Source organism: Gopherus flavomarginatus, chromosome 6 (assembly GCF_025201925.1).
Source record: "Gopherus flavomarginatus isolate rGopFla2 chromosome 6, rGopFla2.mat.asm, whole genome shotgun sequence".
Classification (NCBI taxonomy): domain Eukaryota; kingdom Metazoa; phylum Chordata; order Testudines; family Testudinidae; genus Gopherus; species Gopherus flavomarginatus.
The window spans coordinates 130,944,162-130,970,375 of record NC_066622.1 but is presented as its reverse complement, the minus strand read 5'-3'; the positions used below and the strand labels follow the sequence as shown (position 1 = coordinate 130,970,375).

The following is a 26,214-nucleotide window of genomic DNA, read 5'->3' as shown; positions in this document are numbered from 1 at the left end:
CATGGCTGCATTCACACAAAACCCACAGTTGTCAATATGGATTGACCCAAGATTCTTCAAGACCAAAATCACAGGCCTCTACCAACTGAGCTAAAATACATTTTCTTTAGCTCAGAGCTAGTAGGTGTTAGTCATTGGGGCATGGTACAAGAGGGAGACATGCTCAAACGCCCTGGCCCAGTGTATTATCCTTTGGGATCCTCTTATATGAAATGCACGGCGTAAGTGTAAGATCTTGTGTATGTTTAAATCACATCACAGCAGCAAGTAATCCAGTAGCAGCATCACAACATCACTCTCAGAGATATCTCCCCGGAAGTTAGAGTATTAGGAAGCAGCTTTAGAAGTGAGGTAGGGTAACCCACATGTCTCCTGGTGTGGTGCTCTGTCTCATCTAGTGGCACTGAGACCACGGAGAGAAAGTTGAACGAGTCTGCTCTATAGCCTTAGCTAACAGCCAGCTGGCTTTTCGCTCATGCGGTAGAGGCTTGTTCACTAAGCTCCAGAGGTCCCGGTTCAGTGACGACCGGGGTCTGTCGGCGTTACAAGTGAGGGTTCTTCCAGGGATTAAACTGAGAAGTCTCTGAAGCTACAGTCATGCCGCTAAAAGTCATGTTGTGTAGCCGCTGTTTGTTGGCTCTCCTGCGGACAAAAAACGTCCACCCCTAAGGAGCAGCATTTGCGTTGTCGGCAGGAGAGTGCGGCTGCCAAAGTGCTGTTCACAGTAGCGCTTGTCATCAGCAAAACTTTTGTCTTTCAGGGAGGTTTTTATTTTTTTTTTAACACCTCTGAAAGACAAAAGTTTTGTCGTTCAATTGCCAGTGTAGACATATGAATCTGTACCGTGCATTTGCCCTTCCACCCTGTAGATGTGTCATGAGCACCTGAGTTAGTGAAAAGAACAATAGCATTTAGATAAGTCTGTATATCTTCAAAACGCTGTACAAGTATTCACTAATTATGGGTGATAATGAAAGCGAACAACCAACACAGAAACTACTAAAATCAGTTATGCTAGGCTGTGCCTCAGAATGCTATGCAAGCACAAGGGATTGGTATTCATGGTGTGTTTGCTAAACAACGTACCCGACACACTGCCATTGGAAGAGCATGTGGTGTTACAATGGTCAAGGGCATATTGCCTACAGGATTGAGTTCTAAATAGTCTTTACTAAAGACTGGCTTAATACTCTCAAAGATCCTGATGAAAAATCCATTAATCTCTGTGTAAAATTGGATGGGGGGGATTATATTAGGGGGCTAGTATTGTATATTATATATTAATAGTATATTAGGGGGATTGTATATTATATATTAATAGTATATTAGGGGGCTAAAGCATGGGAGTCTGGAGTTCTAGGTCTTAATCCTAGCTCTGCCACAGACTTATTCCCAGCTCTGCCACGGACCTGCTGCGGGACCTTAGGCAAAGTCACTTCACCACTCTGTGCCTCAGTTTCCCCATCTGTAAAATGGTGTTAGTATGTCCCTTAAAGAGGCGATACAAAGCTTGGTTCATTAACACTTTTAAAGTGCATTTAGCTCTTCAGATAGGAGGTGCTATGGAAGTGTGAGGCCTGATTTTATCAATCACAAGTCATGGTGGTTTTTAAAGGGCAAGTGCTATCTTTGCTTTTCTATGGATGTTTAAGTGGCATATTTCCAAGTACTTCAACCCACCCCCAGATCAGGAGCTATCTGCAATGCCACATGAGTTACATACTGACAAAGTCTTAATTTAAGCCTTGTGTATATTAGTATTTGTTTAGGAAAGTTCCCATCAGTGATAAGAATGGCGGGAGCCATAAGGTAGGCAGGGTACAGATGTTCTTGTTGTGCTATCTAGAGCTGCTCTTAGTGGAACTAGATGACATAGTGGTGAAAATGCCTGAGCCTGGCCACAGCAGCACTCCTGCCATTGCTGGTAGTGGTGGGGCTGCAATAGTGTAGTGCAGCCGTAAGAGGTGAAAAAAAATCTCAGATGAAATCCTAGTCCTATAGAAGTGAATGGCAAAGCACCTATTCACATCTGTCGGGCCAGGATTTGCCCCCTCGTCTTTTAATTAGTGCTCTTATCCGCTGTGCATGGCATAAGCTGCATAACTTCAGTGGAGTTATACTTGATACTCATAGGTTGATGGAACTTAACCCAAGAGAGTAGCTTCCCCCACCATTCTGCCTATCTGTCTTCTTCCTCCTCTGCTTTCTCCCTGCTAAATGGCTCACTGAGGAGTGGAAGTGTGATATCGGAGTTATGTGAGTGATTAGGAGGGGAAAGGAGCTGAACTGAATAGTACAAAGAGGCTCATGTTGGAGCTTGTCTGCACACAGAAGTGCTCTGTTTTAACGTAGGGTGTGATTTTTAGTGAGTTACACTGATGCAAAAAGTTGCATGGAGTCTATTATTGCAGCTTAAACCAGGTTTATTTTGGTGGACCTTAAATCCATTAGGAACAAGTTTTAGCTAACCTGAAATATGCAACTTTTAGCTGAAATAAAAGTTTCATCATAGGGATATAGGACTGGAAGGGACCTCCTGGGTCACTGATTCCAGTCCCCTGCTGTCATAGGCAATCCCGACATATAATCCATTCATAAATTTATCAGGGTCTGTGTTTAAACCAGTTAGGTGTCTTGCCTCCACTACTCCTATCGGGAGGCTGTTCCAGAATCTCATTCCTCTGATGGCTAGCAGTCTTCTTCTAAATTCCAGCCTAAATTTATTCCTGGCTAGTTTATCCCCATCTGTTTACACCCATTTAACTAAATTGGTTTAACTAAACTCCTGCAAACTTGCATGTAGACCTGGCTGTCGTCTGCACATTCAAAAGCTTTTCATGCAGGAGAATCTCTACAAAGCTCATCTCATTAAACCTTTAAATAATTGCCAGGAGCATTCCTGGGTCAGCTTTCCTTTACTTGGGATTGTAGTAACAACAGCATGACCTTTAATTAGTATGGTGCTTATCTAACTGGTTTACTCCCAAAGCCTTGGAGACCTTGATTCCTAATTAGAAGATCTCTCCCCCTCTTTCCTCAGACTTGTTTTAACACATCTCTCTTTTGTTCCACCATCTGCAAACAGTGCCTATGTGTCTTTAGAGGGCACAGGAAGCTTGCTTTGTTTACAGGTTTCTTCTTGGCTGGGTGGTGTTTGCACTGCCGGTTGGACTGCTCCAGTTTATCTGTGGCAGATAGCAACATGCTGATGGCAGCAAACTTTCACCTTGAACCAGGGGGTGTTGCAAAATGGTGCTCTGCACACCTGCGATGGGAAACAAGGAAACCAGATAATTGGTGAGACATTCGAATCAGCCTCTCCAAAGGCTGGAATATGCACTAGATACTCTCAGCCCCAGGAATCAGCCCCTAGGGCGTTTAGTTTTCGAGGGCTTGCCAGTTTGCTGCCTTTCACCAGGACTCAGTTCACTCTCTCTTTCGGAAAAGAAAGAAACATTTACTGGCTGAGTTTCTAACCTCTGAATCTGCCTGGTCTCCTCCTGGTTCTCCCCCCAGTTCTGTACCCATAGATACACTGCATAGTGCCAAACTCCTTGGATGGGCCTGTGGCTGCTGTTGTCTCGATGCACAAGGAGAGAGCACCAGGAACTGGTGTCTGTGCTTTCTGACCACAGGAGGTAACCAGAAGCAAACCTCATCCCAAAGCAGGTGTGGCCAGAGGTAGAGAGAGAATTAGACATGCGTAAGAGAAAGTACATGGAACACAGCATGAAAAACAGCAAACAAAACGTAGGCCTATCTTCCAGTTCAAGGAGATCGGCACTGTCTTGAACAGGCAATTCCAATGTCTATTTCCAGCTCCTCACATCAGTCAGAGAAATTAGAGATGGGAAACATTAACTAATTATCCAGTTCGTGGTTTGGGCCCCAGGGAGAGGATATATTGGATATTAAGCCGGCAATAGGTCAGTGATGAAGCCAAGGGCCCCAGAGGCATGTCCTTCTTTCCTGTCCCTTTGCTCCCAAAAATAAGGTGTTTAAGGACTTTATTTAGTCCTGATTTTTACTTTGGTGTTTCTGATTTTCAGAAGAACTGTTAGGCACACCCATTCATGGACAGCACCTCATCTCCAGCCCTTCACTACATACTCCTGCTCACAGTAGGAATCTTCCAGTTTTCCCCATCACTTGCACCTGGTTGCACTCACCTAATTGAGGAAAGTAGGAGTGGTGGATTGAGAAGCCTGCAAGTGACTTGCACTGAAACAGGTGAGGAGGTGAAGCTGTACTTTGTCTCCGTGGCTTTATTTGGCCGGTTGACAGAACAATCTTGTTTTGTCAGGCAAAGGGTTAAAGTCTAATTGGAGTGTTTTGAGAAGAGCTGCTGCTGCTGTGTGTGCGTGAAAACATAGCAGCCCATCATACAAGGTATCCAAATATTCATGTGATCAGCACAGAAAAGTGCATTCTGGGAGCACAAGAAGTCTGAAAGTGATCGGCAGGAAGCTTATTAAGGGCCATTTTCCACACGAGTGGACACATCTGATGTTTCCGCTGATGTCTATACTCACACAGTACGTGCTGCATTCTCTTCCTTCCAGTGCTGAAGTGCCTCTGATTTGTGAGCTGCTTCTGCTCAAACATCTGAATTTCAGCTGTTGAAGCCTACAGTGTCAAAACCTGTTCAGGGCCTGATCCAAAGCCCAAGGAAATCAATGGAAAGACTCACATTAAATTCAATTGGCTTTGGATCAGGCCCTTATAGCTCCTGCCCCTCCCCCCAATTTTTTTTTTTTTTTAATTTAAGCTCCTATTCAAAATGTCACCAAATCCTACCAACATCTGCTGGAAAGGAGAGTCCTGAGCTTTGCCAGGACATGGTGAATGAAGTGGGAATAGAAGAACTTTGCACATTGAGCAAAGGAAAAAAAAAAGTGACAGAAAAAAGCAGTGAACACATGAAAATATCATCCAGGCAATAGCACACAATAGCTACTATTTCACTTTACTTTAAGACTACGTCTACGCTGGATGTGTACCCACACCCTGGCTTGCATGTATCTGGGTATATCGTAGCCAAGCCCATTTCCAAGAATTCACATTGCTTCACACAAACCATCTCCTGCAAAGCTGCAGCTACATGTTTGGAGCTAGGATTTCTGGGGCACATCCCAGGGCTCTTAATGCCTGACCAGCTGGAGCCGCTCTAGGACTTGGTTCCATCCTGATGCATTGTGAGAGAACGTGTCTGTCCTCCCCAGACACTTAGGTGGAAGTGGTTTTAGCCCACCAACATATTTAACTGAAGCAAAGGTTACTTACTTCCTTGCTCTGCAGGCCTTGGTCAACCACAGAGGCATGTTAATGAATATTTAATGTCAAATGCACAGAAGAGGTGTGGGACACCAGGATGGTGAGGAGATCTTGCGTTTTCCTGTTGAGACAAGCAGGGGCATTATTCCCTCCTAATAACAGTGTTATCAAGGGGTGTTGGTGTATAGTGTTATTTTGGGGGTCTTTGCCTACCTTCTCCTGCCATAGCTCATGAAAGCAGAAGATACAGGTACAGGCAATTGTGGGAATGGCAGCAGAGGACTATCTAGACTTTAGACCAGGCCCCCAGGCCCTTACTGGTCCACACTGTAAAGTGGGCCAGCAGGGTGAGGGTCACAGCTCAACCTATATGCTGCCATGCGCCCCAGATGAGCACAACCAGCTCAGGTTCAATACATGTATCTAAGAGCTTTGAGGGTGGCTGATGGGGGAGGTTGGGAACAAAAGCTTAGCACAGCATGCAGCAAGCCTGCAGTGTAGACATACCCTACGGGCTAAATGATGCAAGCAGATGCAGCTCTTCAAAGCTTACACCAGTGCTGATTTGGGGCCTGTATATCTTCAACAAAGGCTACCCCTGAAACAAAAATGAATAACTTTTCACAAATACAAGAGACATGGCCATGGAATCAGATTTGCCATGGAGTCAGACTCATTAAATAACCTTATAAGAGTTCCTGGAGCCTTTGAATCCCTTCCTTCCTATGGGAGATTTCCTACTGTTTAGGAGGAGTGCCCCTGAAGAACATTGAGTTAGTGTAACCAAAAGGCAATCCCGCCCAGCAGAGTGTGTGGGATGTTAAGACTCCAGGCCTTTATACTTTAAAGTTTAGCACTGAAATGTGAGACCATAATAGGCTTCTATTATAATCTCTTCCCATAGCTTTCAGCATGTCACTCCTGTCTGGAACGCCCTGTACAGAGCAGCTGCCATTGTTATTTAAGGATGTGGGTACGGCTGCAAAGATCAAAGGCCACCCTGAAGCATTCAAAAATCATGAGTCAGGCACCCCAAAATCGTAAGATTGGCTTAAAAATCATGAGATTTTTTTTTAAATTAACAAATTTGGCGTTCTTTTTATTTGCCTTCCAATTTTGGAGCCCTCAGCATGCACATTTGCACGCTTTCGTCCACCACCTTGAGGGCTAGGAATTTACTTTGCTTTTAAATGAAAGCCAAGGTTCTCTTGCACTCTCTTGTTTCAAGGAGCTGGAGTTTAAGAAATACACTAAAAATCATGAGACTTGCACTAAAATCATGAGAGTTGTCGACACTACAAAGATCGTCTTCTATTTTGGAAGGAGGGAGCTCTGGACTGCAGGGAGCTGCAGGCTGCTGTCTGTCACAGCTTCAGGGGTAACTGCACCTGTATTCTCTCTCCCATGCCCCATCAGGTCTTAGATCTCCAGCTGTCACCTGTCTCTGGGTGGAGACCCATCTCCCATTCCCTTCAGACCAGGGGTTTTAAGACTGCACAGCCACCGATATGTACTGCGGTATCCCCAGCAAGCCAGTGGAAGGCCATGGGTCAATTCAAACTCATCCTTGTATACAAAAGCCCTTTCTTTGTTTCCTGTCCTCTGGAAACCCCAACCTGACCCAATATGTGCAAACCACTCCAGTGGGGTAGAATGTCTATGGAGTTGCTTGTAGTCTCACTGATTCACCTCTCACCATTTTTTAGTTCCTGGGGGAGCTGTGGGAACCCACCCTTTCAGGGTAGAATACAATCACTCCTAAACCATTCATAAATTTAATACAGTGGTCCCCAAAAACACTGCATGGGGTTGCAACATCTGTCACACCAGCCACCCCAGACTCTGGCTGCTGTTGTGTTAGTTTTATGTCTACACTTAAAATGCTACAGTGGCACAGCTGCAGCCATTGCAGTGCTTCATTGTAGACACTACCTATGCCAATAGGAGGGGTTCGCCCATTGGCATAGGTAATCTCCGAGAGGTGGCAGCTAAGTCAACAGAAGAATTCTTCCATTGACCTGTGCTGTCTACATGAGGAGTTAAGTCTGTGTAGCTACTTCTCTCATGGGTGTGGATTTTTTACACCCCCGAGAGACACAGCTATACCAGTGTAAGTTCCTAGTGTAGACCAGCTCATAAGGTTTAAATACAAATAATATAGTTGTACAGTATGAGCTCTCTGGGCCTAAATAAGGAGACCAACTCCTCCCTGCCTGCCTTCCAGATAACTTCAAGGTGCTCATCTCTGACCCAGCAAACATTCCGTTCTGAGTTCCACCTTACACCCCGGCTAGTGGACTGTGCCTTTACTGGTCCTATTAGTTGCCCACCCCATGATGTGCAGCTGGGTGGATTCAGGTACGGTGCATGTAGAGCAATGTTTGAGCAGGCTGCACTACTGATCTGTTCCCTGGAGCCTCCTGCGCCTGGGACTGATTCCAAACCCAGTACATTACACCCCCACCTTATGCACTTCCCCTCCAGCCATTAGCTGCTGCTTTTATTCCCTCCTCCCATTATCAGCTTCATGCTGCCTTTCATGCAGCCCCTTGTGAGAGAAGCATATTCCTAGTGTTGCAAGCACAGTTCCTCAGAAACACACACACACACACACACACCCCCACACACCCCCAAACCCAGTTGCACTGACTCGATTACTCTGTTTGCTTATATGCTGCCTTTTGCGATGTCTCAGGCACATTTCCTGACCTGGATTTGGGAAGAACCAAAACCCAGCAAGGTTAGTGGTGGTGTATGTATGTAGCTGCTGCAGCACTCCAGGATCTTTGGGGATGAAAAGCGATGTATAATGGAGCAAACTATTAGCATTATGACTACTACTTTGCAATTATCTAGCATCTTTTCATCCAAGGATTTCAAAGCACATTGCAAGCATCAGCTAATTTAGCCCCATGCATCATACAAGGTATATTATTATCATCCCCATTTAGCAGCGTGGGGCAAGGAGAGGAAAGAGGTGAAGTGACTTGTCTGAGGTCACACATTCCGTGGGAGAGGTGTGAACAAAGCCCAGAACTGCTGACTCCAAGTCTCAAGCCCTAACTCTAGACCACACCCCGTAAGATAATATTACTGGTTTATTTGTTGTATTTGTGCTGTGTGACCAGAGCGCAGGGCCAGATTAGGTATTCCATCTTTTTAGCAGTGCAGCAGACAGCGCAGATTCTATTCTGAGTGTTAGCATAGCCCCAAGAATTGCTCTCACTTCCAGCAGCCTCGCATTGTCTGTGGGCCGCTCCACAGCTCAGAATGAGTGGAGAGTAGAGCACTATAGCCATCCCTGGTGCTAACATGTCCCCCTCCAAACCTTGGCTATACTCCTAATCCAGAGGGGCAGAGGGGGAAGACAAGTGTTCTAGGCTGGGGAATTCTCCAGAGAGCCAGGCCAGTCCCTTTACAACCTCCCTATGCCATAGGAGTGGTGTAAAGAGGCCATAGCTGGTGCCAGAATCTGGCCCAATGTGTCCACAGAAATGTTGTAGCAGAGTGCTAAAGATGCATCAAGCTGACAGTATCTTGGCAGAACTACTGGATTTCAATGGGGATTTCTGCTTTAAAACAGAGGGATTGATGTTGGCTTAGTTGGAAGAACAACCTCAAAAGTAGTTTTTGTAGACAAAAAATCCTATTTCACTAATTACCCACTCCTCCTTCACCAACTCCGCCATACCCTTACAGTATGCTTCAAAGTGCTGCTTTTATAGAATTGGTATAGCCAGGGTGAAAGGCACACTAGTCCGGGCCTGCCAGGAGCTTTGAATTGCTATTCTAAATGTTAAATGATTTTGTTGTCTTAGCCAGCTGGGCTGTAGGGGGCTGCATTAGCTGCCAAAACCTATGTGATTGCAACACTGAGTTTGAGAATTCAAACACGCATAAGCTGATAAATTCAGTGCCTTTCATTACATTGTCTCAACTACAAATTGTCAATACAAGTCCAAGATGCTGAACAGAGAGAGGCAAGGTTGAGGGAAGGAGGAAAGAGGTAAGGAGAGATTGAAGAGGAAGAGATGGGGGAAAGCAAAAGAGAGAGAAGGGGGGGGAAAAGAGAGACAGGAAGATATACAAATAGCAATAAGATAGACCAGGCTCTTCTACCATTTACAGGTCTCAGACTGTCAATTGGCCATGCTGGTATAAAATGCCCTTATGGGTGAACTATGAAGCAACTTAAAAGGTGACCTGCAAAGATATTTTGAAAATATAATGATGTGTTCTAAAAAGGACAGAAATTTATTTTCCCCACATTAAAGCTGTGTTTGTCTGTTTGGTTTTGCTTTAGACATACCAAGAATGTCAAGTTTTGGCCTAGTTTTGCAGGAGGACTCAGGAGGTCTCAGATGTATAATGGGAGTTTTCTTTCAGCTTAAATTAAGTTGTGTATGTGTGTGCTAAATTTTACCACAGGCCTTCTTTCTCCCATATGTTCATTAGATATTGAGGTGAGATATCTGTTAAAACCAAACACATCCACATTTTAAACATTTTGTCTCCAAAATCCCTCTCCATCTCACTTGTTCAATTTCCAGGCTCCCTTCTCCTGTCATTGTGATGGTGGCCATCTTGGGTAATGAACTGATGACCTCCAGACCTGAAAGCATTAATTCAAATATGAAAACAATTGAGCTAAAGAGCCAAGCTCTCAAGTTGAGAGCTGTAATAGGTCCATTTCCTTTGTGGATCAAGCACATAGTGGGGGAAGTTAACTGACACTGATCAGCGGGTTATGTCATGATTTCACTAGTTTACCACAGACTCTTCCAGTTTAAACAAATTTCTGAAGTAATGCAAAAAACAAAAAGGAAACAAATCAACTAGTAATTATAAATGACGTCTGGAGATCTTCTCCTACAATAATCTAGCAGAAAGGAACAATTATCATGTGACAAAGACTATGTTTTGTGTCATTGGTATTGGCTTTTGACTGAATTCACTGTTTGGAATTCTTTATAGTCTAATTGGATCACTTGATTTTTCCTATATAGCCTATAATATGTGGAGCCCTCTACAAAGAAGGCCTTTTCAGATGAGTGCTGCTGTTGTTAGGGCAAGAATGAACAGATGAGGTGACAACTATAATACAAAAGAGACATGTCTGGAATGGTTATTACTGTATTACAGAGCATGCCCAGAGCTTTTTCTAAGATTTATTTTCAATTAAAAAATTTACTTATACCTTAAATAAACTCCCCTCCAACAGAAGTGGAACAGTATAAGTGTTTCCATTTCACCAGGTTTTTTTTCTGAAATGTGGTGCCCCCAACCTACAAATCCAGCTGGCTGAACATAGGATGAATTATTATTTTATTTATGTAGCCTTATATATTATTTGTACATAATACTGTACAAAGCACATAGGCTGGGTCTTTGCTGCAGAGAGCTTACAAGCTAATTTAAACAAACACAGTACATAGGAATAAAGCTCTAATTAGAGATGGGCCTGAAATGAAAAACTTCGATCTGGGTCTGTATTTCAAAGATCTCAAATTTGTCCTGCATCTGGGGTTTTGAGTCAGACTCTTCTTTTGTTCAGATAAAAGACACAGTGTTGCAATTCTTTTAGAGTAAATCAATGTTGGAAAATTCTGGGAAAATAAACAAAAAACCAACCAAACAACAACAACAAAACATCAGTTTTAAGAGTGTAGTATGCCATAGGGGGGTAATCTAGAATATGGGACATGGAAGGCTGTTCTAAGCCATAAGGAGTAGGTAGATGAGAAAACAGGGAAGCCATTTTATAGGTGGGGAAACTGAGGCATGGAAAGGTTATGTTATTCCTCCAGAGTCTCACAGATAGTCAGTGACAGAGCTGAGAATAATACCCAGAGCTCCTGACCATCTGAACCCCTAATTTACAATCTAGCTCACATGCACTCTACTAATGTGCACATTCTAGTAAAACTTCAAACAGGCAGCAATGGCATTTCCTGTTTGGCAGCCATTGCAAAGGATCATGGGGAAATTTCAAAAATGACCATAATTAATTAGCACAAACAAATAGCACCTCAACTAAACCTTTCAACCTGTAGCCATCACTGGCCAAAGTGAAATTAGATTGTTTGTTACCCAAGTAGCATTGCTATGTTTGCATCTAATTTTATTATGGCACCCAAATGCCAACACAAAGGATGCAGAATAAATATGTATATAAGAAAATAAATCCACAAGATTAATGGGATTGTGTTTGGCAGATCCTGTTGTTTTTTGCTGTCTCAACTGATTGATGGATACTCTAACCTAGACTCTGTTCTCCGCAGGCTGTATTATGGACAAACAGAACCATTGAGGTGTTTGGATCACACATGCTGCTTTTTGAAATGGTTTAATGATTTAAAAAATTGTTGAGAAAATAAAATCACTGTGTGCATTGGAATGTTATAGGACATCTCTAGCCAATTCAAATTAGTTTTTATTGATTTCTCTTGTGTTAGATATTTGCTGGAAGTGGGTGAATCACAATAGCTTAGATTCACATAGGATTCAAGCAAAAATGAGGAGTCCTTGTGGTACCTTAGAGACTAACAAATTTATTTGGGCATAAGGTTTCGTGGGCTAAATAAATTTGTTCGTTTCTAAGGTGCCACAAGGACTCATTGTTTTTTCTGATACAGACTAACATGGCTACCATTCTGAAACATAGGAGTCATGAAAATTCAAAAGACATCTTCATGAAACACATTTATGTATCAGGGTAACCTCAAACTGGCATTTGTAGATAAGTTCTAAAACTGGACTGTATCCACACAAATTGCTTACAGATCCCTAGCAGAATAACAGGGCATTCCCTGTGCTGGAGGAAGGGCTATTCTAATTGTTTGGGGGGAATTCTGGCCGATAGCTTTCTTTCCTCTGTTTATGGGCGGGCCCAGCAAGTAAGGCCACGTCCAGACTACCCGCTGTATCGGCGGGTTAAAATCGATTGCTCGGGGATCGATATATTGCGTCTAATCTAGACGCGATATTTCGATCCCCGAGCACGCTTATATCGATTCCGGAACTCCATCAACCCCAACGGAGTTCCGGAATCGACAGGGAGAGCCGCGAACATCGATCCCGCGCGGTGTGGACGGGTGAGTAATCCGATCTTAGATATTCGACTTCAGCTACGTTATTCACGTAGCTGAAGTTGCGTATCTAAGATCGATTTCCCCTCCCTAGTGTGGACCAGCCCAAAGTTGAACATGCCAGAAAAGTAGTGGATTCTTTGAAAATAACCAGAGAGAGAATGAGAATCTAGTGAAAAGCTAAGACTAGAAAGGGACTTGTTTGCCAGAGATCAGGGCCACCCAGAGGATTCAGGGGGCCTGTGGCAAAGCAATTTTGGGGGCCCCTTCCATAAAAAACAGTTGCAAGACTATAGAACACTATAGTCTCATGGGGGCACCTGTGGGGCCCGGGGCCTGGGGCAAATTGCTGCACTTGCCCCTGCCTCCCCCGGGCAGCCCTTCCAGAGCTTAAGCTCCAAAGGGAATCTATGAACTGCCTCTGACTCCAGAATTATCAGCACGATTCTGGGCAGAAGCAAGGGTGGGGACCAGTAATTGCTTTGAGTACCAACTGACAGTTCCATGCTTGGAGGCATCATCATTATCAAGAATCCAGGTTAATAAAGCAGGCAGCAATCAACATCCAGGGTTTAAAGAATCCAGGACAGGACAACTCAACTCAGACACTTTGCACCTGAAACAAGGATCCAGCAGAAACCATTGAGAAAGGATTATTTCCAAGTGACTTTGAGTAACTTAATTCCATCTGAATTATAAAACTATGGAAAAAGGAAAAATCTGTTTATTTTACCTGTGATTTGTTAGAATATTTGCTGTGCAATATTAGTCCTGGTAATTACAGAGATGGGATGAAATGTATCAAATTGGTTGCAAGCTAAGTATTTGTATGGGCATTCAGTGTTTACTAAATCTTGGATATATTTGCAGCATCTATATGTCTGTAAGCGTATGTGCTCCAGTTGAGTTGAGATTTATGATGGTTGATATCAATGCTCTGAGCAGGGATATTCAACAAGAAAAAATGCTTTTTATCTCATGGAAATACCCAGGACAATATTAGGGTTCTCATCCTCTTGTGACTAGTGACCCTACCCTTAGCGACTCACAAGTGCTCCAGTCCTAAACAGCCTCCCAGAATCCCTTCTGCAATTTTACACAGCACTTCAAAGGGTGCAGTGGGAATTGGTGCAAAGGTTTATGGGGTGTCTTTGGCAAAAGCCTTCTCCTCTGCAGTTCCTTATTATTAGAGTCCTCACTTAACTTCAGCCAAACTCCCATTCACTCCAGTGGAAATGCTATACAAAATAAAGTTGTATGGTATTAACTGAGGAGCACACCACTGCCAGTAACTGAATAAATACACTTTGCAGCAGATATCTAACACAAGAGAGATCAATAAAAACAAAACTGAATTGGCTAGAGATGTCTCACAGCATTCCAATGCACATAGTAGTTTCATTTTTGCTGTCTACCCCGAATATGGGTTGTATGTATTAGATTCATGATTTCAAGACTAGAAGGGATCTGTCTGCTGGGTCATCTTCCACTCTACAATGTCCCTCCTTCCCCTCAAATAGAGGAGTTATATCTACCTCGCCTGAGGTTTTGGTGTGATATCTCAGAGCTGGTGCCAGAATCTCAGAACGTTCAGGGCTGCAACTCTGGAGAAAACACTAACTATGGTAAAGGAGGAGGAGGAAGCGGTAGCCTGCAAAGACGGACTGCAAAAAGGACAGTTCTTGCCCTAGTCTAGTCTGGCATCACTTAAAGATAAGGAATATATTATTTTCCTGATTTTAAAAAAACCCAAAGTATTTCATTTATTTCAATTTATTTTTGGTCATTTGCCAAAGAGAAAATTTTGGGGTTGGGTGTTGAGTGGTAAATCTCAAGCTTTTCAGTTTCCTCACTGTAGGCAAATACAGCAGGAATGTACCACTATTGCAAGGCTAGCCTTTCTTGGTAGGTCTTATGATTTCACTGGCATGGGACCAGTTCATCTCTCTCCACACTTCTAGGTTCCCTATACACCCTGTTTACATATAACATTCTTCCTCACCCAGCCACTTCCTGTCTGTCTGCTCGAGGTGTGTTCACACTGTCTTGCACTTTGGACTCAGCAAACCTAATGTAAATTGGTCTGTCTGTTTGAGGTCTATGTGCCTCTCTCTATACTGTCAGGTTGGCTCTAATAATCCTTTTAAATGGGCTGCTGGGAAATCAGGAGATAAACCTAAAGAATCAGAGGAGTAGCCGTGTTAGTCTGTATCCGCAAAAACAAGGAGTCTGGTGGCACCATAAAGACTAAAAGATTTATTAGGGCATAAGCTTTAGTGAGTAAAAACCCACTTCTTCAAATGCAAGCACAACATTACAAGTGGATGAGGGCAGCAAGCAAACTGAGTATCTGCCACGCAGCCCTCAATGGGATGATGGATGGGGAAACGGTGATTTAACCCACATGGGACCCATGCTATGCCTGGTGGGTTGAGTATGTGTAACCCACACACCTTCTGAATGTGGTGGTCTGTCACATCTAGTGGCACCAAGACCACTTAGAGAGAGAGTTAACTGAGTCTGCTCTACAGCATTAGTCAACAGCCAGCTGGCTTTTAGCTCATCTGGTAGAGGCAGCCCTAGGCTCCAGAAGTCCCCGGTTCAATCCTGCCCGCCGACGACCAGGGTCTGTTGGCATTACATATGCATATGTGACAGAGAGCCCCTGGAAATACAGTGCACTGTGCAGCTGCATAGATCACCTTGGCTTCCTTAAAGCCACCTTTATTCTAGCTATGGAGCAATAATGTCCTGGGTTAAACTGATCTGTCTGGTGTCCTGCAGGGCTAAACTGAGGACAGGGGAAAAAAGCTGATGATGCATTATCTAATTGTGATATAAATGCATAGTGCCATGCTGGGTTGTTGTTTTTTTGGCTCCCTTCTTAACAGCAGGGCTCCTAAGCCTTCTTCACTAAGTGTTAAATTTTCTCTCGTTTACACTGAGAAATTGTGCATTTGATGACCTCCATTGATCCCAACATATTTCTGCACCCTCTTGGCTTGTGTGTTGTTTTTTTTTTTATAATGTATTTAGGGTTGTTACTTAACTAGGTTTTCCCATGATTGTCCCTTTTTTGCGGTAGCTGTCCTGTGAAATCTGTAGGGGTGCTCAATACACACTGACTGCTGTCCAGTTTTTTGGCTTCAGCATCCAGGGGTGGCTCCAGGCCCCAGCATGCCAAGCGTGTGCTTGGGGCGGCATGCCGCGGGGGGCGCTCTGCCAGTCGCCGGGAGGGCGGCAGGCAGGCAGCCTTCGGCAGCATGCCTGCGGAGGGTCCGCTGGTCCTGCGGCTGCAGTGGACCTCCCGCAGGCGTGCCTGCAGAGGGTCCACTGGTCCCACGGCCACCGAAGCCGCGGGACCAGTGGACCCTCCGTTGGCACGCCTGCGGGAGGTCCACCGCAGCCGCGGGACTGGCAACCGGCAGAGCGCCCCCTGCGGCACGCTGCCATGCTTGGGGCGGCGAAATGCCTAGAGCTGCCCCTGTCAGCATCATCCCAAATGTCCTGTTGTTTTGTACCTTAGAGGTGGCATCATTATGTGTATTAGATGGCATGGCCTCTGTGACATGGGCCACAAACATTTGTGGGACTGAAAAATAACAATTATGCCTCTGCTTTAGATCCCAGTATTTAACTGCTATTAATAAGGCTCTTTGGGAAGGCAACTGCCCTGGCCTCTGCCCCTAGTGAGTACACTGGCCCCTGGGAGTTTTGCAGTGGATAGGTGATTAAACCAGCAATTGCTGGCTGATGGGGTGATAAATGCCCTTCCAAAAGGATGGGAGGGTGGCAGAACGGGTGGGCTTTTGGCCACTGGCAACAAAAGTTCCTGCCACCCTATGCTCATTTAGACCAGACCCATACAAGGTGCCGGGCGATAGAACCTGCGGAGGCAATTTGATTCCCCACCACTGCATAGGGCCCTAGGGGCAGCAAAGACACTCTCTGCCTTGTATACGGTGCCTCTTAACAGGCCTGGGGAGTTTGATCACTCCACCCCCTCCCCAGACAATGTCCTGGGCCAATCGGATGATGTGTGCCCCTCCCTCCCCAGTAGGCTGGACCTCCTCTCCCCAACACACAATGGTTCCTTCCTATTCCTTCCCTGCAGGACACACCCACACCCCTCCGTTCCGAGCGGGTGGTCTCGCCCGCCCTCTTCGCCGGTTGAGTACGCTCCTTCTCTTCCGCCCCCTTCCCAACCCTCGCCCTCTGATTGGCTGTGGCGGGTGGGGCCCCGCGACCAATCCGCGGTGGGCGCTCGTGGCCGCGTCGCTGGGCAGAACAAAACAAAAACAAACAGGGGAGCGAAGCGGGCAGAACGAGGCAGGCAGCGGCTGTGGGGAGCGGAGCCGCGGGACCGCTGCCTACGGTAATTGCGGGGTCCTCGCCACTCTCCAGAAGCCTTCTCAGGGGAGGTTCGGGATCCTTCCCCGGAAGTCTCTGAGGCGAGGGGTGTGTGTGTGTGTGTGTGTGTGTGTGTGTGTGTGTGTGTCGGGGGGGGGGGTGTTCTGGGCTCCACGCCCCTTCTGGCCAGGTGGGCATGTGGGTCCTTCTCAGATCTCCTCAGGCTTGTTCACGGCCCCCCCTTCGGTTCAGGAGCCCCCCCCTCGGAGGGAGGGATAGTGGGGGTGGTGTGGGGGCCTTGCTCCCCCCAACAGGGAGGGGGTGGTGTGGGGGCCTTGCTCCCCCCAACAGGGAGGGAGTGGTGTGGGGTCTTCATGCCTGCTCCCTGCTCTGTCCCCCAGCAGGAGGGGTGATGGGGGGGGGGCTTTCCCCTCTGCTACCCTGTTTATTTCAGGGTCTTAACCCCGCCCCTCGCTTTCTGACTCCCAATTAAAGACATCTCCTAAGAAGCAGTGCTCTTAATGGAGCCAGTGGTCTTCATCATAGCAGATCAGGGTTGGAAGAGACCTCAGGAGGTCATCTAGTCCAAAGCAGGACCAATCCCCAACTAAACCATCCCAGCCAGGGCTTTGTCGTAAAGATACAAGTCGCTGCCATGTGTGGGGAAAGAGTGATCCCCAGCCCCTCTGCTCCCTGGCCCAGTCTGGCTGAGTGAGGATGCAGTGACAGGCCTGCTGCCTCCAAACAGCACTAGGATTGAATTGGTTACTTGGGAGGAGGAGAGCCTGGTTTAGCTCTTTACAGGAGAGCTGTTGGTTACCCCTCATACTGTAAAGTCACTTTCTTTTCTTGTAAAGACTGAGCTGGCTGTGGCACCTTTAAAAACAAAACAAAGTAGCCACATCTGTATGAAAACCACTTCCGCTGTTATTCCTGATACTTTAAAGTGTGTGCTTTAAGACTTGGGTTAAAGGTGGATTGGTGTATGTTTAACTGTAACAGGTCTTTTTTTGAATAAGTAATATTTTAGGCTGTTTATACACTCTTTCCTGTATAACTAGCATCTAGTATTTATATAGAGCATTCTGTGCTATAAAACTGTATGTATGTGTAAACCTCAGACGGATCTTTTTACGGTGCTGCAGTGAGCACATGGCCACAAAAAAATTCTGCTGTAACACTATGTTTTCACAAGTCCACAACCTTGAAATGTTCATATTTCAGGCTGGAAGTTTTCATACTTGTTCTCTGCTGAAAGGGAGGAAAAAAATGCTGTGACGTTTAAGCAACATTTCTTTTGTTGTTTTTAAATGTGACTTCAGCCATTTTGCTGCAGTTTAAAAACGTATGACATTAATGATTGGTCCCTTTTTGCTTGAAGTTGGGGAAGGGGGAAATTGCCATATCAAACATACTCAAAGAAATTTTAAAATCTATAGATTTTTAGAGTTTTCTGAAGGCTTGTTCCTTATCTAACATCACTGCAAATTCTTGGCCAGGGACACATTGGGGTTCGTTAGCTTACGTTAACCTACTAGTGGGACCGCTTGGATGCAGGAGATCATGAGATATGTACCCGGCTGATGGGTGCGGTTTAAATACCTACATAAATAGTCATTTAAATAGTCACATTTAAATAGTCACAACTGAATGATCCAGAAAAGCTCCTTGCCTATAAGAGAACAGAGAAAATAATGGACTTGAGAAAAAAAACAAGACACCACCTCCCTCCAAAACAAACCCTCCTAGGATCCTATGGTTTTTGGAGTCTTTGCAGCACTCTACAATGTTCTGTAAAAGCAGCAAAGAGTCCTGTGGCACCTTATAGACTGACAGACGTTTTGGAGCATGAGCTTTCGTGGGTGAATACCCACTTCGTCGAATGCATGTAGTGGAACAATGTTCTGCAAATTCTTAAGTTTGAGCTTTTTTTTTTTTTTTTTTTTCCCTTTCCTTTTTCAAGTCCCCCTGTTGTCTTGTCTACCTGTAGATTGTGAGCTCTCTGGGGCAGAGACTGTTCTGTTTTTTTCGGATTTTTTTTTTAATTTTCATAGAGTCAAGCACAGTGAATACTTCATCCCTGATTGAAGTTCATTGGTGCTACCACAATATAAATAACTGAACTAGACAACTGTGTCAGTTGCCTTTCCAAGCCCAGTCCTTGAGTCCACTAACATATTGGCTATCTGGCCTGAGGAAGGGACATAGCGAGTAAGCCAGTTTGATTTCAGATACATCAATCAGGAATGACCCTGGAAGTGAGGAAAATTGTGCCATTTGGATCCAGGGTTCATGACTGTAGTACCTATATCTTCTCTGGGTGCTGAGACTTCATCTCTTCCATTGTTGGACTGTTACTGTTGCTGCGGGTGATTTGGGCTTTTAAGGAACTTATCTTTGTTGATATTGGAAGTTACGCATATAACAAGAAACAAGGTACCGAGCAGGTATCTGCTGATGTGTTGGTATTGGATACTCCTCTGTTCTGCTGGAAGAAGCCAATGTAGGTACTTTCTCAGTGCAGGATTCTTACTTGGCTCTAAGGAAGTCAGTACCACAGTAAGAGGCTGTAGGGCCATCTTCAGCAGTCTCCTAAGCCTTGAGCAAGGCTTCATTTTGAGAATGTTTTGGGGCTGCCCTCAAACATAAATTAATATGTTGGAATTTTAGGGTTTACTCTGCAGGGCTAAGGTGGCATCAGTCTCAGGAGTATGAATATGCAGGAGTAACCCTCTTGAACCACATAGTAGTTTTAAGTAATAGGTCATTAACTTAGTACTTACATAATGTTGATATGCATTACTTTGTTCATATTAACAACTCTGCACTACAGATCTTGTCTCTAAAGGTTCCATGAACTTATGGTGTGTTCGTGAGTGTTAACAATTTAATGTTCAATCTGTTTTGTTTTCTTAAGTGTGTTTACAGTAATTAAAGTGACCCTGGAAAAATAGAGCCAACAGCAAGAGGCTCTCTTTTGTCTTAATAGTCATATCTGCTTAGTCTACTGGTCAAAACCAAGTATCATTGCTGTGGAAGTGGGACCTGGATTTTATTTCACATCAATAAAATTACTTATTTTTATCCCAGAATATTTTTTGTTATTGAGGATTACACAAAGGAGGAAGAAAAAAAACAAGCTTTAAGTATCTGAGTTTGAATGCCAATACTAGAAATATTTAACTTTTTGTTAAACATGTTAACAGTCAATGAAGGTACACATCCTTCCTCTATTACTGTGGCTTACCCAGATGTATGATCCATGTGGTACCCCCCCTCTCCCCTCTGACATCCCTCAAAAATCTATTTTGTGGCTGTAACCTCACTAAAAAAGAAAGTAAGTATCTGCTTGCATGGTAGAGGGCAGTAGTAATACAAGTAAGTATTTTTATCATTGATCAGTGGGGGCAGGTAACATTTCAAAGCATGATAGCACAACTTGCATGTAAAAGTGCAAATACAGAGTCACCTGAGAGGAGTATTTTAATTAAGTAATTGGACTAAGATATGAAAGATGTGGGTTGAATTTCCAGCTCTGCCACAGACTTCCTTGGCAAGTAATTTAATCTCTCCCTGCCTCAATTCCCCATCTATAAAATCGAGAAAATAATACTTACTTTTACCATGTGTTTGTCTTGTATATTCAGCTGAGACAGTGTGGTCTAGTTCAGTGGTTCTCAACCTTTTTTCATTTGCAGGCCCCTAAAAAATTTCAAATGGAGGTGCAGACCTTTCTGGAAATCTTAGGCATGGTCTGCGGACCCCCCAGGGATACTCAGAGAACAGGTTGAGAACCGCTGGTCTAGCTGGTAGAACTCTGGACTGGGATTCAGGAGATATGCGTTCTGCCAGTGGCCTGCTGGGTGACTTTGGGCAAGTCACTTCATCTCTGTGCCTCACTCCCTCTGTAAAATGAAGGTAATGATGCTGATCTCCTTTGCAAAGCCCTTTGAGACTTGCTTAAAAAAAATTAACACCAAGTTTGAGTGTATATATCTACAGTATATATACTTATGCTCTGGTTTTGCTGTGAGGCACAAAAGCTCTGATCCTGTGAATATGTGTGTGTAATTTTGAAAACTTTTTTTAACACGACAAATTATTCTTGACTATATGAAGCTTTAGAAACTTAGTTTGAGCAAAACAGGAGCACATCGTCGTGTGTCTAGACTGGCCTGTTTTTATGACACGATGATACCAATATGCTCTTTTTACAGATTTTCAGATCTTATACTGTAGTAGATGAATAATAAAGGTTTTAGTTAGGAAATGTGAGGTAGTCCTGAAATTGATGTTGAATACTAGCATTACCAAGTTTAAGCAAGCCCCTTTAACCATACTGATTTAAAAAAAACAACCAGACATAGAAGGATAGTGAAGGTAGCTATTAAAAATAAAAATATTTAACAAATGGAAGAAAGGGGGAAGTTGATAGTAATTGGATTGGAATTGTAGAAAATTTGTAAGAGATGCAAAGGGACACAAGGAAAAATCTATGGTGAGCAGTGTTAAGCACAATAATTATATATTTAGATTTTATTGGGAACAAAAACAATCCTGACAATTGTATTGGTCCATTACTAGGTGGAAATGCTATAATTAGCAATAATAATGCAGAAAAGGCAGAAATGTTTAATAAATATGAATTCTGTATTTGGAGAGAAAACACATGATGCAGTCTCATCATATGTTGATGATAACTCTTTCCATTCTGCTAGTTTCTCTAGACGATATTAAGCAGAAGCTACTAAAGTTACACATTTTAAAATCAGCAGGTCCAAATAATATGCCTCTGAGAGTTTTAAGAGCTGTCTGAGGAGCTCGCTGGATCATTAATGTAGATTCTCAATAAGTCTTGGAACACTGAGGAGTTCCAGAAGACTGTAAGAAATCTAATGTTGTGCTAGTTTTTAAAAATGGTAAACAGGATGACCCTGGCAATTTATCAGTCTGTCAGCCTGACATCAATCTCGGGCAAGATACAGAGCAGTTTATATGGGATTCAGTTAATCAAGAATTGAAGGAGAGTAATGGAAACCAACATGGGTTTATGGAAGAGAGTTTGACAGGATTTAACTAGGTACCATCTTTTTAATGATTACTAGTTTGGTTGATTAAAGATAATAGTGTTGACATATTTAGATTTCTATAAGGTATTTGACTTGGTGACATTTTGAGTAAAAAACTAGAATGATATAAAATTAACATGGCACACCTTAACTGGATTAAAAAATGTCGGCTAGGTCTCAATGTAACTATAAATGGGGGATCATCATCGAGCAGGTGGGTTTCCAGTGGGGCCCTGCAGGGATCATTTTTTTGGCCCTATGGTGTTTAATAAATCAATGACATGGATGAAAACAAAGTCATCACTGATAAAGTTTGCAGCTTACTGCAAAATTTGGGGAGCATTAAATTATGAAGAGGACAGGTCACTGATTCTGAGTGATCTGGATTATTGCTAAACTTGGTGCAAGCAAACAATATGCAATTTAATACTGCTAAATATATACATCTAGGAACAAAGAATATAGGCCATACTTACAGGATGGTGGACTCTGTCCTGGGAAGCAGTGATTCTAAAAAAGATGTGGTGGATAGTTAGCTGAAAGTAAGCTCCCAATGTGACTCTGTGGCAAAAAAAGCTAATGTGATCCTGGGATGCATAAACAGGGGACTTGAGAGGTTATTTTACCTCTATACTTGACACTGATGTGACCGTTACTAGCCAGGGATGGTGCTCACAATTAAGAGGAATGTTGATAAACTGTAGAGGCAGCAGAAAAAAACAAAAGAATGAATAAAAGGTTAGAAAATATGCCTTATAGTGATAGATGGAAGGAGCTCAATCTGTTTAGTTTAATGAAGAGGAAATTAATGGGTGACTTGATTAGTCTGTAAGTACCTGTGTGTGGAACAAATATTTGATAATGCATTCTTCCATCTAACTGAAAAAGGTATTACACAATCCAAAGGTTGGAAATTTATATTAAGACATTCAGGCCAGGATTATACTACAGACCTATATTAGTATAATGATGTTGCTCATGGGTGTGAAAAATCCACGCCCTGAGCAATATAATTATATCAACCTAATCCCCCATGTAGACGGAGCAATATCAGTGGGAGGGCTTCTCCTGTCAACATACCTACCGCGTCTCAGGGAGGTGGATTAACGGTGCCGACTTCGATTCTGTAGTGCTATAAGTGAAGACAAGTCCTCAGACTGAAAATAAGATGTAAATATTCAATAGTGAGGGTAATTAACCACTGGAGTAGTTTACCAAGGATCCTGGTGGATTCTCCATCACTGGTAATTTTTAAATGAAGACTGCAGGTTTTACTAAAACATATACTGTTCCAGGAATGTTTTTGAGAAGTTCTATTGCCTGTGTTTTACAGGAAGTCCGATTGGATGGTCACAATGGTCCCTTCTGGCCTTGGAATTAAAGTTAATATTTAGTCAGGAGGTGTAAATTTTACCCATCTCTAGACTGACAGCAGGGTCATCCCTACCCATACACAAAGTACACAGCAGCGTAGGGGCACCAAATTTCCTGGTGCCCTGCACAGCTGCGTGCTGCTCCAGCCCCGCCTCTTCCCGCCCCTACTCTGCTCCAGCCCTGTCCCCACTCCACCCCTTCCCCAAAGCCCCTGCCCCGCCCCTGCTCCGCCCCAGTGCTGCCTCCATTCCCCTGCGGACTGCAGCGGGGCTGGACCTGCGCTCACTGGTGGTGGGAAGTGCAGCAACCTGGCCCTTGCCGCACTTCCAGTGAGTGCTGGGGGGTGGTTCCTCCCTGCCCCCCAAGCCAGCCCTGCCCACAGGGGGGCTGTGTAGGGCCCCAGAATAGTTAGGGGTGGCCCTGACTGACAGTACAGTCTCCTGATTAGTGTGAATATGTGAGCAGTAAAGCTGAGGTGTGCTGGTACCTGTGTCATGTTTATAGTCTAAGATGGAGTTCTGAACCTGAGGGTCATAACCCTCCAAGGAATATTACAGACAGGTGTCCTTTCAAATTTTCTAAATGGAAGGTGGTCTCAAGTAGATTTATGGGAGGTCCTGTATGCGGGGAAAAAGTCCTCCTCACTGGTGGTAGTTGTTAGAACACTAGAGCTAGGAAAAGTAATTATATGTAGTCTCTTTATAATTGTGTTTTCCTTTTTGTTTTAAAGGAGAAACATATCTGTAATGGAACATTCTGCTAGGAAGAAGAAAATCAACCTCCTAAGATAGTCAGATGATCTTGATTCCCCTTCCTGAATGAGTAGTACAAGAGAAGACTCTCTTAGCATAATAAGAGTGCTTCAGAACTGAATGATTGAGGTAATGCTGAAAGAAAGACTTGTAAATGATGTATTAGATGGCATGGGGGAGAGGACATTGCCTTACTCAAGGTTAATTGTTTGAAATTGAGGTGTGACCTGAGAAAATTGGATTATACGCAGAAATCACTGTAAAAAGGCAAGTTTTGTACCTTCAACCACTGGTTATTCATCACTGTAGTCAATAAGGCTGTACTTGGCAAGTGAACTAGAGGAGAAAAGTGGGGAGGGTTGATGTCACCTAATGTCACAAACTCGCCACTCAACAATAAAGTGTTTGCAGGACTGCAACAGATGGAAAGGGAAGAAGAGAAGAGCCATTGAAATCTCATGAGAGAACTACACATACCAATAACATTCACAAGATGACAAAGCATTAGAAAGTCCTGTGGCACCTTATAGACTAACAGATGTATTGGAGCATGAGCTTTCGTGGGTGAATTCCCACTTCGTCAGATGGGTATTCACCCACTAAAGCTCATGCTCTAATACGTCCGTTTGTCTATAAGGTGCCACAGGACTCTTTGCTGCTTTCACAGATCCAGACTAACATGGCTATACCTCTGATACAAGATGACAAAGTGATTCATGAAAACTTTGCTGGTAAAAGTTTGTGATAAATGATATAGCCAATATGTCTTTGTGTAAGCCCACCTGATTCATTTGCATATTGTAGTCTTACTGGCTGAAATATTTTTTTTAAGAAAAGGGGAGATGCCATATCTTTCAAAATCTCATTATTCAGCTGTTTATAGAGATGAATGGGAAGGAATGAGAGGATAACAACAGTAATCTCTCTAGAAAGAGACAACTTGTTCACCTTGGCCCCTAGCTAACAGAATACACAGAAGAAGGAAAGAGCAGAATATTCATGAGAGAATACAGAGGTGAGAGCTTCTCAGGTGTGTGTATTTCTGTAGACTAAATTTATATAGCCTGTAGATCTGTTTTTGGGTGTAGGGGAGGCAGTGAATTAGGATGCATGGTAAGGGCTTGACTAGACTAGAAAGTTATAATGCTTTAACTATAGTGGTATAGTTGAATCAGTACAACTCTCCTAGTGTGGATGCATGTATGGTGTCATAAAGATGCTTTAAACCCACATAGATAGTCATATGTGGGAAGGGGACAGGGATGAAAGTTAAAATACAGCTCTTACCGGTCCAGGTCCCACTTTGCCCCAGATGGAAGGGACGGAAATAAGTTACATTTCTTACCATACAGTCCAAACACAAGCAACCCACCTCTCCTACATACTTCATGGATCCCTCCCATTGCATAACTTAGATATAGAAAATAAAGCTACTATCACTACTACTAGTACTGTCTGTAATAAAACTTTACTATTGGAATAAAACTGAAAACTCACTGTCACATTTTTCTCCTTGGTCTTCCTCCTCCTCCCCCAGCCAGGCTGCCCGATGTGGCTAGGCTCCCCGTTCTCCTGATCCCCGCACTCAGCAGGGACTCCCCTCTAGCTTGTAGCAGGGGGACTGGCTTGGGAGAAGCCTCCCCAGGTAGCCTGCTGCCTGCATAAGAACAGTTTAAACTTAGCTGTTCACTCCACGGTCTGAACCGTGGGATTCGGGGCTATTTCTGGCATCCTTGTTAATTTCACTCGGTGGTGTGTGGGGGGGGGGGGATGACCAAAGCCGGGGCAGTTCTTTTCTGCCCCCTGGATGAGACGATCTGCAGTAATATAATACAGAAAAAATACAATCAAAATCAGGAACCATTTCCAAGTTCAAATCTATGGGGCAGAAAAGAACTGCCCCAGCTTTGGTCACCCCTCCACCCCAGTGAAATTAACAAGGATGCCAGAAATAGCCCTGAATCCCAGGGCTCAGACTGCAGAGTGAACAGCTAAGTTTAAACTGTTCCTATGCAGGCAGCAGGCCACCTGGGGAGGCTTCTCCCTCAGCCAGTCCCCCTGCTAGAAGCCAGAGGGGAGCCCCTGCAGCCCCTGTTGAGTGGGAGGGTCAGGAGAACACGAAGCCTAGCCGCATCAGGCAGCCTGGCTGCAGGAGGAGAGGGAGAGAAACAACAAGCAAATGTGACAGCGAGTTTTCCCTTTCCAAGCTTTTATTAGCTTTGAGTTTGAACTTTTTTTGTTATGCAGACAAAAGAGGTGAAAGTAAGCCAGTACTGAATGCTCCACTTACTTGCCGGTACACTACTG

The 26,214-nt window shown here is 44.0% G+C and overlaps 1 protein-coding gene across 4 annotated transcripts in view; it reads left to right on the top strand.

The window, feature by feature from the left end:
* The first annotated feature begins 16,657 nt into the window (after window positions 1-16,657).
* The window catches only part of PDCD4 (programmed cell death 4), a 34,236-nt gene continuing 24,679 nt past the window's right edge, over window positions 16,658-26,214 (top strand). The window contains exons 1-3 of one of the 4 annotated variants that reach the window (XM_050958159.1): window positions 16,658-16,737; window positions 23,886-24,036; window positions 24,781-24,922. The gene's annotated coding sequence lies outside the window, so the exon portion shown is untranslated. Of the gene's footprint in view, window positions 16,738-23,885; window positions 24,037-24,739; window positions 24,938-26,214 lie in introns of all 4 variants that reach the window. The other 3 variants (XM_050958163.1, XM_050958161.1, XM_050958160.1) reach the window with 3 other exon arrangements.